This window comes from Trichechus manatus, unplaced genomic scaffold (assembly GCF_000243295.1).
Source record: "Trichechus manatus latirostris isolate Lorelei unplaced genomic scaffold, TriManLat1.0 scaffold00136, whole genome shotgun sequence".
Classification (NCBI taxonomy): Eukaryota; Metazoa; Chordata; class Mammalia; order Sirenia; family Trichechidae; genus Trichechus; species Trichechus manatus.
In genome coordinates, this window is record NW_004444072.1 from 993,936 (window position 1) to 1,008,303 (window position 14,368).

At 38.8% G+C, this 14,368-nt stretch overlaps 1 protein-coding gene across 2 annotated transcripts in view; it reads right to left on the reverse strand.

The window, feature by feature from the left end:
• Nucleotides 1–14,368, reverse strand: part of ANKRD28 (ankyrin repeat domain 28) — a 202,345-nt gene that overhangs the window by 149,128 nt on the left and 38,849 nt on the right. The window lies entirely within an intron of this gene.

Genomic DNA, 14,368 nt, shown 5'->3' on the forward strand with positions numbered 1-14,368 from the left:
TAATGACAAGACGTGAGGTGAACAATGCTCAAACAAGAAGTACTGGAGAGAGAGAGAAAATATGCAAAATGGCAGAAAGCTACAGCAGGGGATGCCTACACTTCATTTAATTCACGTGGATTCAGCGTAGTGCTTGGCGTGAGGCAAATTCAAGTTTCACTTTCTGGAACCTTTTTCCCCCTGAATATTTTCGATCTCTGGTTGGCTGGATCTGCAGATGCAAGCATAGACTTTATCATCAACTTAAGAGATATTAAGCAAATTCGATTTGCTGTATTCTTGTTTGTAATATAACTGCCCTCTTGAGCCATGAATACTGTGTACTTTTTTCACCTGCTGACCACTTGGTGACATTCATCGTGTGGTCCTGACACAGTCATGCTACTCAGTATGTAGCAAGGAAATCAATACAGACCTGGAAAACAAAGGCTGTGCTTCCAATTTTTTGCAAATCATCACATACAAAGAAAACGACCATATTTATACAATAGTTCGAAATAAAGAAAATAGACTGTCTCCACTCATGTGCCTGGCCAGGGGCCCAGCCACCCCAGGGACTTCTCCATTGCTTGAAGAACTGAGGGAGTCAATACCTGGGAACGCCTGGGACCCACTGACAGCTCTGTGCCAAAAATTTGTCCAGAAATCTGCAACAAAATACTGGCACCAAATTCAGCAGCATATAAAAAGGATTATACACCATGATCAAGTGGGATTTATTCCAGGAATTCAAGGGTAGTTCAACACAGATCAATCAACCAATGTAATACACCACATTAATAGAATGAAGGAAAAAAAAAAAAAACCCATGATAATCTTAATTGATGCAGAGAAAAAACATCTGACAAAATCTAACACTCATTCATGATAAAAACACTCAACAAACTAGGAACAGAAGACAACCTCTTCGATACGATAAACGGCATCTATGAAAAACCCACAGCTAACATCATACTTAATGGTGAAAGACTGAATGCTTTCCTAAGATCAGGAACAAGACAAGGATACTCACTCTCACTACTTCTATTCAACACTGTACTGAAAGTTCTAGTCAGATCAACTAAGCGTGAAAAATAAAAGGCATCCAAATTGAAAAAGAAAAAGTAAAACTCTATTTGCAAATGACATGATCTTACATATAGAAAATCTAAAAATAAACCACAAAAAAAACTATTTGAGCTAATAAACAAATTCAATAAAGATGCAAGATACAACACACAAAATCAGTCGTATTCAAGCAATAAGCCATGTGGAAATAAAATTTAAAAAAAAATACCATTTACAATAGCATTAGAAAAGAATAAAATACTTAAGAATAAATTTAGCCAAGGAGATTCAAGATCTTTACAATGAAAACTACAAAACATTGCTGAAAGAATTTAAAAAAACCTTAAATAAATAGAAAGACATCCTGCGTCCATGGACCGGAAAAGTCTAAAAATACTCCTCAAAGCAATCTACAGATTCAATGCAATCCGTATCAAGATCCTAATGGTCTTTTTGGCAGAAATTGGCAGGCTGATACTAATATTCATATGGAATTGAAAGGTACTCAGAATAACCAAAACAATTATGAAAGATAAGAACAAAGGAGGAGAACTCACACTTCCTGATTTCAAAACTTACTAAAAAGCAACAATAATCAAAACAGTGTGGTACTGGCATAAGAACAGACATACAGATCAATGGAATAGAACTGAGAGTCCAGAAATAAACCCATACATCTAAGGTCAACAGATTTTTAACAATGGTGCCAAGACCATTCAATGGAAAGAATACTCTCTTCAAGAAGCACTGCTGGGACAACTGAATAGCCATAGGAACTCAGATCCTTACCTCACACAATATACAAAAATTAACTCAAAATAGATCAAAGAACTAAATGTAAAAACAAAAAAAATAAAACTCTTAGAAGACAACATACAGCTAAATCTTCATGACCCTGGACATGGCAATAGTTTCTTAAATATGACACAAAAGAATAAGAAACAAAAGAAAGGATAAATTGGACTTCGTCAAAATTAAAAAGTTTTATGCATCAAAAAACACTATCAAAAAAGTGAAAAGAGACTTCTGGACAACATAGCGCTATAGTCACGAGTACCACGCCGTCCCTCCGCAGCAAAGATCCGAAAAACTAAGTCAAACAGAGTCACACATCAATCCTGAAACCCTAAGCATCAAACGACGAGATAAAGAACTCAGCCAAGCACCGAATGGAGTAAGAAACTGACCAAGAACAGAGAGTTACAAGCAGTGGTCCCCTATCGGCTACTGCAGCATGGATCCGCCATCTTGGACTCCTATAGGAGATCAGCAAACGGGGTACGGGAAAGCACCTTCACAGAGCTTCCAGCAGGAGACAAAACAACTGGTAGCCAGCGATATATTCTTTCCCACCCCCGCACCCTTTTTTAACTCCACTTTGCCTCCTCTGCTTCCTGCAGTCACAGTCTCTTGGCCAGGAAGCACCAGCTTCACCCCGGTATCGCTTGGATTCCACCCACCTGCACTGGCCAACTCCCTGAGTATCTTTTGTTGGCTGCTGGTGTTGCTTTTTTTCCACATCTTTAGATTTCTTTCTTACCACTCACACCCTCCCCCTCCTGTCTCTCAAATACCTAGCTCCGTGCACCATCTTCGCTTCTTCCTGAAAGGCTGCGAAACGTTGCTCGACTGTGAAACTGCTTCCCAGCCCGTGCCACCACGCTAGTGAAACCCCCAGGGCTTTTCTGTTTGTTTGTTTGCTCTGATTTGTTCTGTTTTGATTTGTTTTTTTCTTTTCTCAGCTTGGGAGCCCCTTCTTGCCAGGCAGTACCATGTGGCTTGGAAGCTACTCCCTTACTCTGTGCAGATGCACAGGGACATCCCTGGGGACATTTCTTTTTTCTTGTTTTGGTTTGTTTTTTTCTTTTTCAGTTTTGTTTTTGGATTTCTTTACTTCGTTTTGTTTTCTTCTCTCTCTTATTCCCTTTTTATTTTTTTTCATTTTCAGTCTCTTGATTTGTTCATTTTTTTCTTTTACGCTTTTGTTCCCCCATTTTTGATTTTCCCCATTTCTCAATCTCTCATCTCTCCACTTCAATAGCAAGCTCCCTTAGCAATCTTTTTGGTTTATGTGTATGTTTTTGGTTCCTGTTTCTCTCTCCTCTCTCTCATCTTTCCCATACTCTTCTTAGCTCCCCACATCACAATATAGCCCCTCCTTCCTGCCTACCTGCACCATGCACTGAACATCACACCCCAAGCACCACAGGCATGGCCTTCTGGAACCTGCCCTGCACTAATTTCCAGTCCACACTGTCAGCCCTGGTATGTGCCACAAAAAACCCATCTCAGCAACTCCCCTTCAGCTGGACCTACCCTGCTGTACCACACCTGAGTGACTAACCCCGCCCATCGGAGAAGGAGGTGAAAAGTATCGTGCCTACAGACGAGCAAACAACAAGAATGCACAGCCCACCTGCTCAGGCATAACCAAATAAAACAAAAAAGGAGAACAAAACAAAAGAATCTACATTCAATAAACGAGGAAAATAACCACTGAATGCCCTGAAAACAGCAGACAATACCAAAACATTTACAAAAACAGAACAGGATGGTTCCAGTAGGCGTCCAAAATACCAGATGATTTCCCACTAGAAGAAAGGGCACTAAAACTACCTGATAGGGAATTCAAATTTCTAATCTTCAGAATTATTCAAGAGTTGAAGCAATAAGTAGACAAAAGTGAGGAAAAAACAGGCAAATTCATGGAAAAGCCAGACAAATTCATGGAAAACACAGATGAAAAAATGGAAGAATTCAAGAAAACAATACAAGAACAAAATGCTAAAATAAATTCACAGCTAGAAATCATACAAAAACAACAATTAGAAATCCAAAAGATAACAAGACTTCAGAAATGGACAGTGTCATAGAAGGGGTGAGGAATAGGTTTGAAACGACGGAAGACAGGATTAGCAAAATTGAAGATAAACACTTGGATACAACTCTGAGGAAAAATCAGGAAAAAGAATGAAGAAAAATGAAAAAACCCTGATAATTATGCGGGATACAATCAAAAGAAAAATCTGCACGTGATCGGAGTTCCAGAACAGGGGGAGAAAACATAGAATCATTGAATAATTGCTGACAGAAAACTTCCCCGATATCATGAAAAAAGAAAAGGTGGCCATCCAAGAAGTTCAATGAACCCCATATAAGATGGACCCCAAAAGAAAATCACCAAGGCATATTATAATCACACTTGCTAAAACCAAAGACAAAGAATCCTGAGAGCAGCTCGAGAAAAACAAAGAGTCACATACAGAGGAGAAACAATAAGACTAAGCTCAGATTATTCGGCAGAAACCACGAAGGCAAGAAGGCAATGGGATGACATATATAAAACTTTGAAAGAAAAAAATCGCTAGCCAAGAATAAGGTATCCTGCAAAACTCTCATTCAAATACGATAGCAAAATTAGGTCATTTGCAGATAAACAGAAATTAACGGACTATGTAAAAACCAAACCAAACTTACAAGACTTATTAAAGGGAGTCCTTCAACCTGAGAACAAACAACATCAGACGACAGGCTGAATACAGGACACAGGATTGCACTAGCCAGATACCAACCTAGGAAATGAACTCTTAAGGACTATGTAAAACCAGAAGAAATACAACAGGGAACCAGAGAGGTTAATCTGTAAATGACAACAACATCAGAACAATAAAAGAGGAAATAAACAGTGTAGGTGTAGAATCTTCGAATGGAGAGGAAGACAAGGCGATACCAAGTAGTAATAGACAAGCTCAAACCTAGGAAGATAAGCGTAAATTTCAAGGTAACCACAAAGAAAGTTAACAAACCTACTCATCAAAATAAAGAAGAAAAACATAAACTTTCTGCAAAAACAAAAAAAATGAAAAAAAAATCCACAAACAAAAGGAACTCAGCACAGAAGAGTAAGAGGAACAAAGAAAACGTCAGCACCACAAAAAAAAAAAAGCACTACAAAATGCAGTCCCACTCCTAGGAAATATATCCTAAAGAAATAAGAGCCATCACATGAATAGACACATGCACACCCATGTTCACTGCAGCAATGTTCACAATAGCAAAAAGATGGAAACAACCTAGATACTCATCAACAGATGAATGAACAAACTATGGCATATACACACAACGGAGTACTATGCAAAGATAAAGAATAATGCATCTGTGAAGCATCTCATAACATGCATGAAACTGGAAGACATTATGCTGAGTGAAATAAATCAATCACAAAAGGACAAATATTATATGAGACCTCTATCGTAAAAACTCACACCAAAGTTTACACACAAAAAGAAACAATCTTTGTTGGTTATGAGAGTCGGGGGGAACTAAATAGACAACAGATTAGTGGTAACTTTGGTGAAGGGTAAGACAGTACACAATACTGGGGAAGCCAGCACAGCTAGTACAAGGAAAGGTCATGGAAGCTCCATAGACACTTCCGAACTCCGAGGGACTGAATTGCTGGGCAGAGGGCTGTGGGGACCATGGTCTCGGGGAACATCTAGCTCAACTGGCATACCACAGTTTATAAAGACAATGTTCTACATTCTACCTCGGTGAGCAGCGTCTGGGGTCTTAAAAGCCCATGAGCAGCAATCTAAGATACTCCACTGGTCTCACCCCTTCAGGGGCAAGAGAGAATGAAGAGAATAGGATACAAGGAAGAGATTAGTCCAAAGGACTAATGGACCACAGCTACCATGGCCTCCACTAGAATGAGTCCAGTACAGCTAGATGGTGCCTGGCTACCACCACTGACTGCTCTGACTGGGATCACAATAGAGGGTCCTGGACAGAGCTGGAAAAGGATGTAGAACAAAATTCTAACTCACAAAAAAAAAGACCAGATTTACTAGCCTGACAGACTGGAGAAACCCCGAGAGTATGGCCCTCGGACACCCTTTTAGCTCAGTGCTGAAGTCACTCCCAAAGTTCACCATTCAGCCTGGGATTGGACAGCCTGATAAAACGGGACTAATGAGGCACAGCAGTCCAAGGACAAGGACTACAAGGCAGGAGGGGGCAGGAAAGCTGGTGATAGGGAACCCAAGGTTGAGAAGGGACAGTGCTGACATGTCATGGGGTTGTTAACCACTGTCATAGAGCAATATGTATACTGTTTAATGAGAATCTATTTGTTCTGCAAGCCTTCATCTAAGGTGCAAAAAAAAAAGAATTATTTATGTGAGATCAAATTGACAACAGCACTCAAAAGGTCTGATGGGAAACCTAGGAGGCAGTGAGTTGAAGATAATGGTGATGGAATAATTTGGAAAAGGATAGTGAGAACAGCAGCACAACTGGCAGAATGTCATCGATATCACTAAATTGTATGAAGAAACTTTTTAAATGGTGTAACTTTGGCTATGTATATTTTCACCAAAAAAAAAGGTCCTCCAAGGTCGAGAGGGAGAGTGTTGACATGTTGTGGGGTTGTTAACCAATGTCATAAAACAATACATGTACTGACAAAAAAAAAAAAAATTGAAAAGAAAACCCACAGAATGGGGGAAAATATTTGCAAAACATTTATCTGATAAAAGTCTAGTATCGAGAATATATAAAGAACTCTTACAGCTCAACAGAAAGACAAATAACCTGATTTTAAAAAAAAATGGACACAGGACTTGTACAGACATTTTTCCAAAGACACATATGCAAACGGTCAGCGAGCTGTGAAGATTACATGACCTTTGACCAAAGAATTTGTTCTTTGTCCTTGGTTTCTGAGCGATAACTCTAAACCCTTGGAATTTCCTAAGTAATTTAAGTACCTGTGTTATCTGTAGGGAGGCCTGGTGATGCAGTAGTTAAGAGTCACCACTGCTAACCAAAAAGGTCGGCAGTTCGAATCTACCAGCAGCTCCCTGGGAACCCTATGGGGCAGTTCTACTCTGTCCTATAGAGTTGCTCCGAGTTGGAATTGACTTGAAGGTGATAGGTTTGGTTATCTACAGGCCCTGAGACCACACCTCAGAGTTTATGGTAACAAGGTAACTTGGATGGGGACTGGCCAGGCCAAAAAGGGCACCTCGTGAAATCAGCTGATCCCAGGGGAAGTGAGCTGATTCAATCAATCATGAGTACTTAATGAGGTCACAGTAAAAGCTCTGGACATGGAAGCTCCACGGGCTTCCTGGTTGGTGAAAGACATTAATGCATGTTAGAGGGTAACATGTTCCTTTTTGGGACATGGAAGCTCTGCATTGGGAACCCTCCCAGATCTTGCCCAATATGTCTCTTTATTGGTATACTTTTTGCTGTAATAAAACTTATCGTAAGTATAGTCCTCTCCATGGGCTCTGCGGGCGTTCTAGCAAATTATCAAACCCAAGGAAGTAGTGGGAACCAGAAGGTCAGAAGTGAGGGGGGCTAGGAATCCCCAAGTTTACAGCTGGCATCCTGAAGGGGTAATGGGGAAACCCCAAGTTTGCAGCCAACAGGTCAGAAGTGAGGGAAGTCTTGGACACTCCCAAGTTTGCAGCTCACATCTGAAGTCTTGGGCCTATTTGGCAGTCTGGAGGACTGTGTCCTTTAGCCTGTGAGGTCTGACCTTACTCCCGGTGGTTAAGGTCATAGCAAGAAGTGCTGCATGTCCAGCTGGCGTCGGGATGGAAAAGGAAAGTTGGGATTTTTATTTATGTTTTTTATCCTTATAAAAGCACATAAAAAGATGCTCAAGATCATTAATCATTAGGGAAATATAAATCAAAACCACAATGAGATACCAGAGCACATCCACTAGCATGGCCATAATAATATATAATAAAAACAAAGGAAATAACAAATATTGGTGGGGATGCAGATAAATTGGAACCCTCATGCATTCCTGGTGGGAATGTAAAATGGTATAGCCTCTGTGGAAAAGTCTGACAGTTCCTCAGAAAGTTAAAAGTGGAATTACTGTATCACCCAGCAATCCCACTCCTAGATATATAACCAAAGAACTGAAATTAGTTGTTCAAACAAAAATACATACAGGAATGTTCACAGCAGCATTATTCATACTAGTCAGAAGATGGAAACAACCCAAATGTGCACCAACCAATGAATAGGTAAACAAAATGTGATATATCCATACAATGGAATATTATTCAGCCATAAAAATGAAGTACTAAGACATGTTACAACCTAGATGAACCTTGAGAATACTATGCTAACTAGAAGAAACCAGAAACAAAAGGCAGCATATTGTATGCTTTTATTTATATGCAATATCCAGAATAATCAAATCTTTAGAGACAGAAAACACATTTGTGATTGACAGGGACTGGGGGAAACGGAGAGTAATTGCTTAATGGGTGCAGGATTTCCTTTTGGGGTGCTGAAAATGTTCTGGAACTAGACAGTGGTAACAGTTGTACAACACTGTGAGTATAATAAATGTCACTGAATTGTACACTTTAAAATGACTAAAATGGTGAAGTTTATGTTACATGAATTTTATGGTCCCTAGGTTGTGTGAACAATTTGCACTCTACCGCTAACCTAAAGGTTGGCAATTCAAACCCACCCAACAATACCGCAGAAGAAAAGTCCTGGAGATCTGCTTCCCATAAAATTATAGCCAAGAAAAACCTATGGAGCGGTTTTACTCTGTAATACATGGGGTCACTATGAGTCAAAATTGGGGATAGCAATGAACAATAAGTACGTGTGTGGTGGTAGTGGTGTAAAAAGGCAAATATATATAAAGGGATGAGGTGGATAGTTACTTATTCTGCTGACCTATATGTGTGGATGTGGCAATAAATAACAGAAGTAAAAAAATATTCAATCCTACATTGAAAATGTAATATACTTCTCTGGGGAAAAAAAATACTAATTACCCAAAATGCCCGAAGGTTAGAATGGTAAATCAACTTGATGGATTCTGATGCAATCATTAAAATAATTAGGAAAGTTATGTAGCAACTAGATGCAGCAACTCAGTGCAGTGTGATATACTACAAATCACTCCAGGTCTTGGAATATGAAACTAGTTTTTAACAGAAACTCCATATTTAATAACTACGTGTCCTAATACACGTATTTTTAAAGACATAATAATACTTGCATGGTTGTATGAATTTCTGTTAATACATATAAAGCATCTAGTACAATGTATTGTACTAAGTGAAAAAGACAAATTTAAGACTACATATACCCTCTGTTTACAATACACCTTATTCATTCCATCAGTTACTGAATAATTACTATCTGTTGGCATAGTATAGCCGGCATATATACTGATCACACAGTATAGCTCTAAAGGAGCTGCAGTTTTTACTAATGGAAAAAAGGACACACACACAAATACACACATGTTTACGATGGAGGGAGCTACAACGATGACTACAAAAGGCTAAGCCTAAAAATGGGCACAAAAAAATGTTAATAATTAATGCAACACATTATAAAGTCATACAGAAAGGGCAACTGACCCAATCTAGGAAGTAGAATAAACCGAGGATGTGTGTGTGCATTTGCGTAATCAGGTTTCACTTCTGTCCACATAACTTAATAGTCTTAAAGGTATTGATCAAATAAAGGTAAAAAAGCATTCCTAATAAAGTGGATAGGATGCAAAGTTGGCCAGAATGCAGAACAATTGAAATGCACGCGATACTGGTGGGAATATAAATTGATACAGCCTCTGTGGAAAGCAACTGGCAATAGCTAGCAAGATTCTAAATCCACACTCCAGTGAAAAAGATCTCCAAGATATATCAATTAGTAAAAAAAAAAAAAAAAAGAGAAAAAAAAAGTGCACAAAAATCAAGTAACCCACCATGCGTGCTAAAAGGGGGAGGAAAATAAGAATAGATTTGTATATGCTTGGTTTGTCTATTATAAACTGTACCAACAATACTCCCCTTCTACAGTCTCCTCTGCATCACAAGGCAAAATCCTGGAACTACATTTCCCAGAATTCATTTTCCCGAATGACTAGTGAATACAGTCAGCAAATGAGAGGGTGCTCATGCAACATTAAATGAAGATGAGGAGAAGCTATTATTGTGTGATGACAACTGCGAGTAAATGCACAGGTAGACAACAGGCATGATGTCTGAAGTGGTTGCTGTATGAGCTCTTATGAACCAATTGCTTTTTCCAAACTCAGTATTTTAAAATGTCAATTTTCCAGATTAAATCCATAATTTCAATAAAATATTAGTTAAACTCAACAGAGTTTTCATGGCCCTGTGATTTTTTTTTTTAAATTTATACATAAAAACAGAGTAAAGAAGAATCAATTATGAAAAAAAACAAAACTGAACTTCACACCATATACAAAAGTAAAATTCCAGGTGGCTCAAAAACGTAGGTGGAAACAGAAACTGCAAATTTTTAGTATAACAGAATATCTTTAGGACGTGCGTGGCATAGGGATAGATTGTTCACACAAGCAAGGAAAGATTCATAATCAAAAAATAAAATAAGCCAAGTGTATACACACATATTTACGACTGCACTGTAAGGGGAGAAAAAGGTAATTCACATTCAAAAATATCCAAATAGCCGAAATATATTCGATCTCATAGGAATCTGGCAAATGTAAATTAAAAACAAGATACCACATCACACCCATCAGACTGCAAAAAATTAAAGTTGAACTAAAACAACCATCAACAAGTTTAAGAGTAAAGAGGCACCTTACGCAACTGCTTGCAACTATTATAACTGGTATGACAATTATAACTGGTATGAAATTACATAGCAAAAGTAAAAAGGTACATATCCTATGACCCAGCAAGTCTACTTCTACATATCAACCTCAGAGAAACTTTGGTATGGACAAAGATGACATACTAGAACATCTATTGTAGCACTATTTGTAATAGCTCAAAACTGGAAACTACCTAACTGCAGTGTGTTAGGGGAATGGGTAAATTGTGGCTTATTTGTATGATACATGACAATGATAACAAATATTAACAACATCGATTAATTTCAAAAATAATGTTGCAAAAAACACATCTAGTATACCATTTCTATAAAATTTCAAAAAACACAAAATGATAGTACATATCATGTATTGATATGTGTATATATAGTAAAAGTGCAAAAACTTGAAAGATACAAGACAACTTTGAAGGTGGTTACCTAGGAAAGGGATGGAGGCAGAGTTCTAATCCGTATATATATTATTCTATTCTTCAAAATACACAAAGGAAATATGACAAAGTATTAACATCTGGGTGGCGCACATGGTTAGGTACTTGGCTACTAACCGAAAGGCTGACAGTTCGAATCCACCCAGATGTTCCTTGGCACAGGCCTGACCAGCTCGGGGGTGAGCGGTGAGGCAGGCAAGCGGCAGTGCTCCAGAGGAGTGTTTTCCGCACCAGAAGAGACCCAGTGCCAGAGAGTCTACAAGGCACTCAGAACCAGTAAGAAGCAGCCCTGTATCGGCGAAAGGTAAGTAATTGTGTATGTCCTACCGCGTGGATCAAAAACACCCCCCTTAGGGAAAAACCTCTCTCCCATTTACCTCCCCGCTCCCTGTTCTGCACTGGGTCCCGGACTGGCTTCAGCAATTGCCAAATCCCCTGGGCCGGAAGTAGGATCCGTCCCACGCCCAGAGCCATTCTCCCTGCCTTGGAGAGTGAACAAATTAACAAACAGGAGAGAAAACAAACTGCTGGCTCCCCTAAGCCAGAAACCCAGGGTAGGCACGGAACCTTTGCCTATGCACAGGCATAAGAGATCCACGGACTTTTAGTGCCTTTCCCCCTGCACAGGCTTCTTATAGGACCATCTCAACAACAAAGGCCCTCATTACCGCAGTACAACAGTGTATATACCTGAAGTCTAACTTCAACTGTTTCAGTTGTAAAGTGGCCGGTTCTTGACATTTAACACTGCTCTGCCCATTAAGCAAGGTCTTTACCTACCCACATCAGGGGCCTAAGGACTGGTGGCTCCACCCACACCACCTAGCCACCTGCAATAGGGGTCCATGAATAACAGGCACCCCCCAGTCCTTACAGCCCACAGCATTACGTGCTCACAGTCCGGCTGCAAAACCCACTCACCTATGCACTCTAGGGAACAAGAACACACCTTCCTCCTGGACACTTGGGGGCAGTCTTCAGACCCCTGCCTTGCTCAGAGTGTGTCCCCCTACTACAGCCAGATGCCTGTGCCTACATCAATCACCCATGTCTGTCCAGGACTATAAGTGAGAGCCTACACCACACATTTGGTGACTATCTACCTGGGCACCTGAGCTTAATCCATACAGGGGAAGTGGGTGGACTCCTGAGCTTACATACCTAGTTACAGCTGATGACAGAACATTAGAGCTTCAAACGTGCCAATAATCAAACTAGCTTATACGAACAACCTATTTGGGCATATCAAAACAAAACAAGAAGCTAAGACACAATAAGCAAACATAAAATAAACAAATGTAATAACTTATTGATGGCTCAGACACAAAAGTCAATATCAAATCACATAAAGAGGTAATCCATGAAAGCTTCAGCAAGCTCCCAAAATAATCTAGGAATCTTCTAGAGAAGAAAAATTTCTTGGAATTACTGGAAGCAGAATATGGAAGATTAATATACAGAACTCTTCAAGAAATTAGGAAGGAAATTAAGCAAAATGCAGAACATGCGATAGAGAAAATTAAAAAGATTAGAGAAAAGCATAATGACAAATTTAACAGGCTAAAAGAATTCACAGACAGCAAACAGAAATCCAGAAGATTAACAGAACATTTCAGAATTAGAAAACTCAACAGAAAATCAAAGGAGCAGAATTGAGGCAATGGAAGTCAGAATTAGTGAGACTGAAGATAAAGCACTTGACACCAACTTAATTGAGAAAAAATCAGATAAAAGGATTTAAAAAAATGAAAAACCCTAAAAATTATGTGGGACTCTATCAAGAGGAATAACCTACGAGTAACTGGAGTGCCAGAATTGGGGGGTGGATAACAGAAAATACAGAGAGAATTGTTGAAGATTTGGTGGCAGAAAACTTCCCTCATATCATGAAAGATGATATCGATCCAAGATGCTCATCGAACCCCACACAAAGTAGATCCCAAAAGAAAGTCACCAAGACATATTATAATGCGCAAACCATAGGTAAAGAGAATTTTAAGAGTGGCTAGAGATAAACGAAAAGTCATCTACAGAGGAGAGTCAGAGAATAAACTCAGACTACTCAGCAGAAACCATGCAGACAAGAAGGCAATTGGATGATATATATAAATGCTTGAAGACAAAAAACTGCCAAACAAGAATTATACATCCAGCGAAACTGTCTCTCAAATATGACGGCAAAATTAGGGCATTTCCTGATCAACAGAAGTTTAGGGAACTTGCAAAAACCAAACCAAAATTACAAGAAATACTAAAGGGAGTCCTCCAGTTAGAAAATCAGTAACATCAGATAACAACCCAAGAGCAGAACACACAGGACAGAGCAACCAGATATCAACCCAGATAGGAAAATCACAAAAGTAAATCAAAGCTAAAACACTGAAGATAGGGAAACAGATGTCAACATGTAAAAGATGACAACATTAAAACAAAAAAGAGGAGCTTAAAAAATGTAGAAATAGATTTTTCATACAGAGAGGAACTCGAAGTAACATAAAGAAATAGAAGACTGATATAAATTTAGAAAAATAGGAGTAAATATTAAGGTAACCACAAAGAAAACTTACAGTTCTACAAGTCAAAATCAAAAACTAGAAAAATATAAACACTCAGCAAACACAAAACTAACAATGAAAAAGATGAAAAAAAATGATGCAGCACAGAAAATTAAGTGGAACAAACAAACTGTGAACACACACAAAAAAGACATCAAAATGACAATACTAACCTCGTATCTAAAAATAATTACGCTAAATATAAATGGACCAAATGCACCAATAAAGAGACAGAGTGGCAGACTGGATAAAAAACACGATCTGTCTATATGCTGCCTACAAGAGACATACCTTAGACTTAAAGACACAAAAAAACTAAAACTCAAAGGGTGGAAAAAAAATATATCAAGCAAACAATACTCAAAAAAGAGCAGGAGTGGCAATATTAATCTCTGACTAAATAGACTTTAAAGTAAAATCTACCAAATACGATATGGAAAGCCACTATATGTAATGATTAAAGGGTCAATACACCAGGAGGACATAACTATGATAAATATTTATGCACCTAAAGACAGGGCTCCAAAATACATAAGACAGACTCTAACGGCACTGAAAAGAGAGACAGACAGCTCCCCAACAGTAGTAGGAGACTTCAACACACCACTTTCGGTGAAGGACAGAACATCCAGAAAGAAGCTCAACAAAGACACGGAAGAGCTAAATGCTACA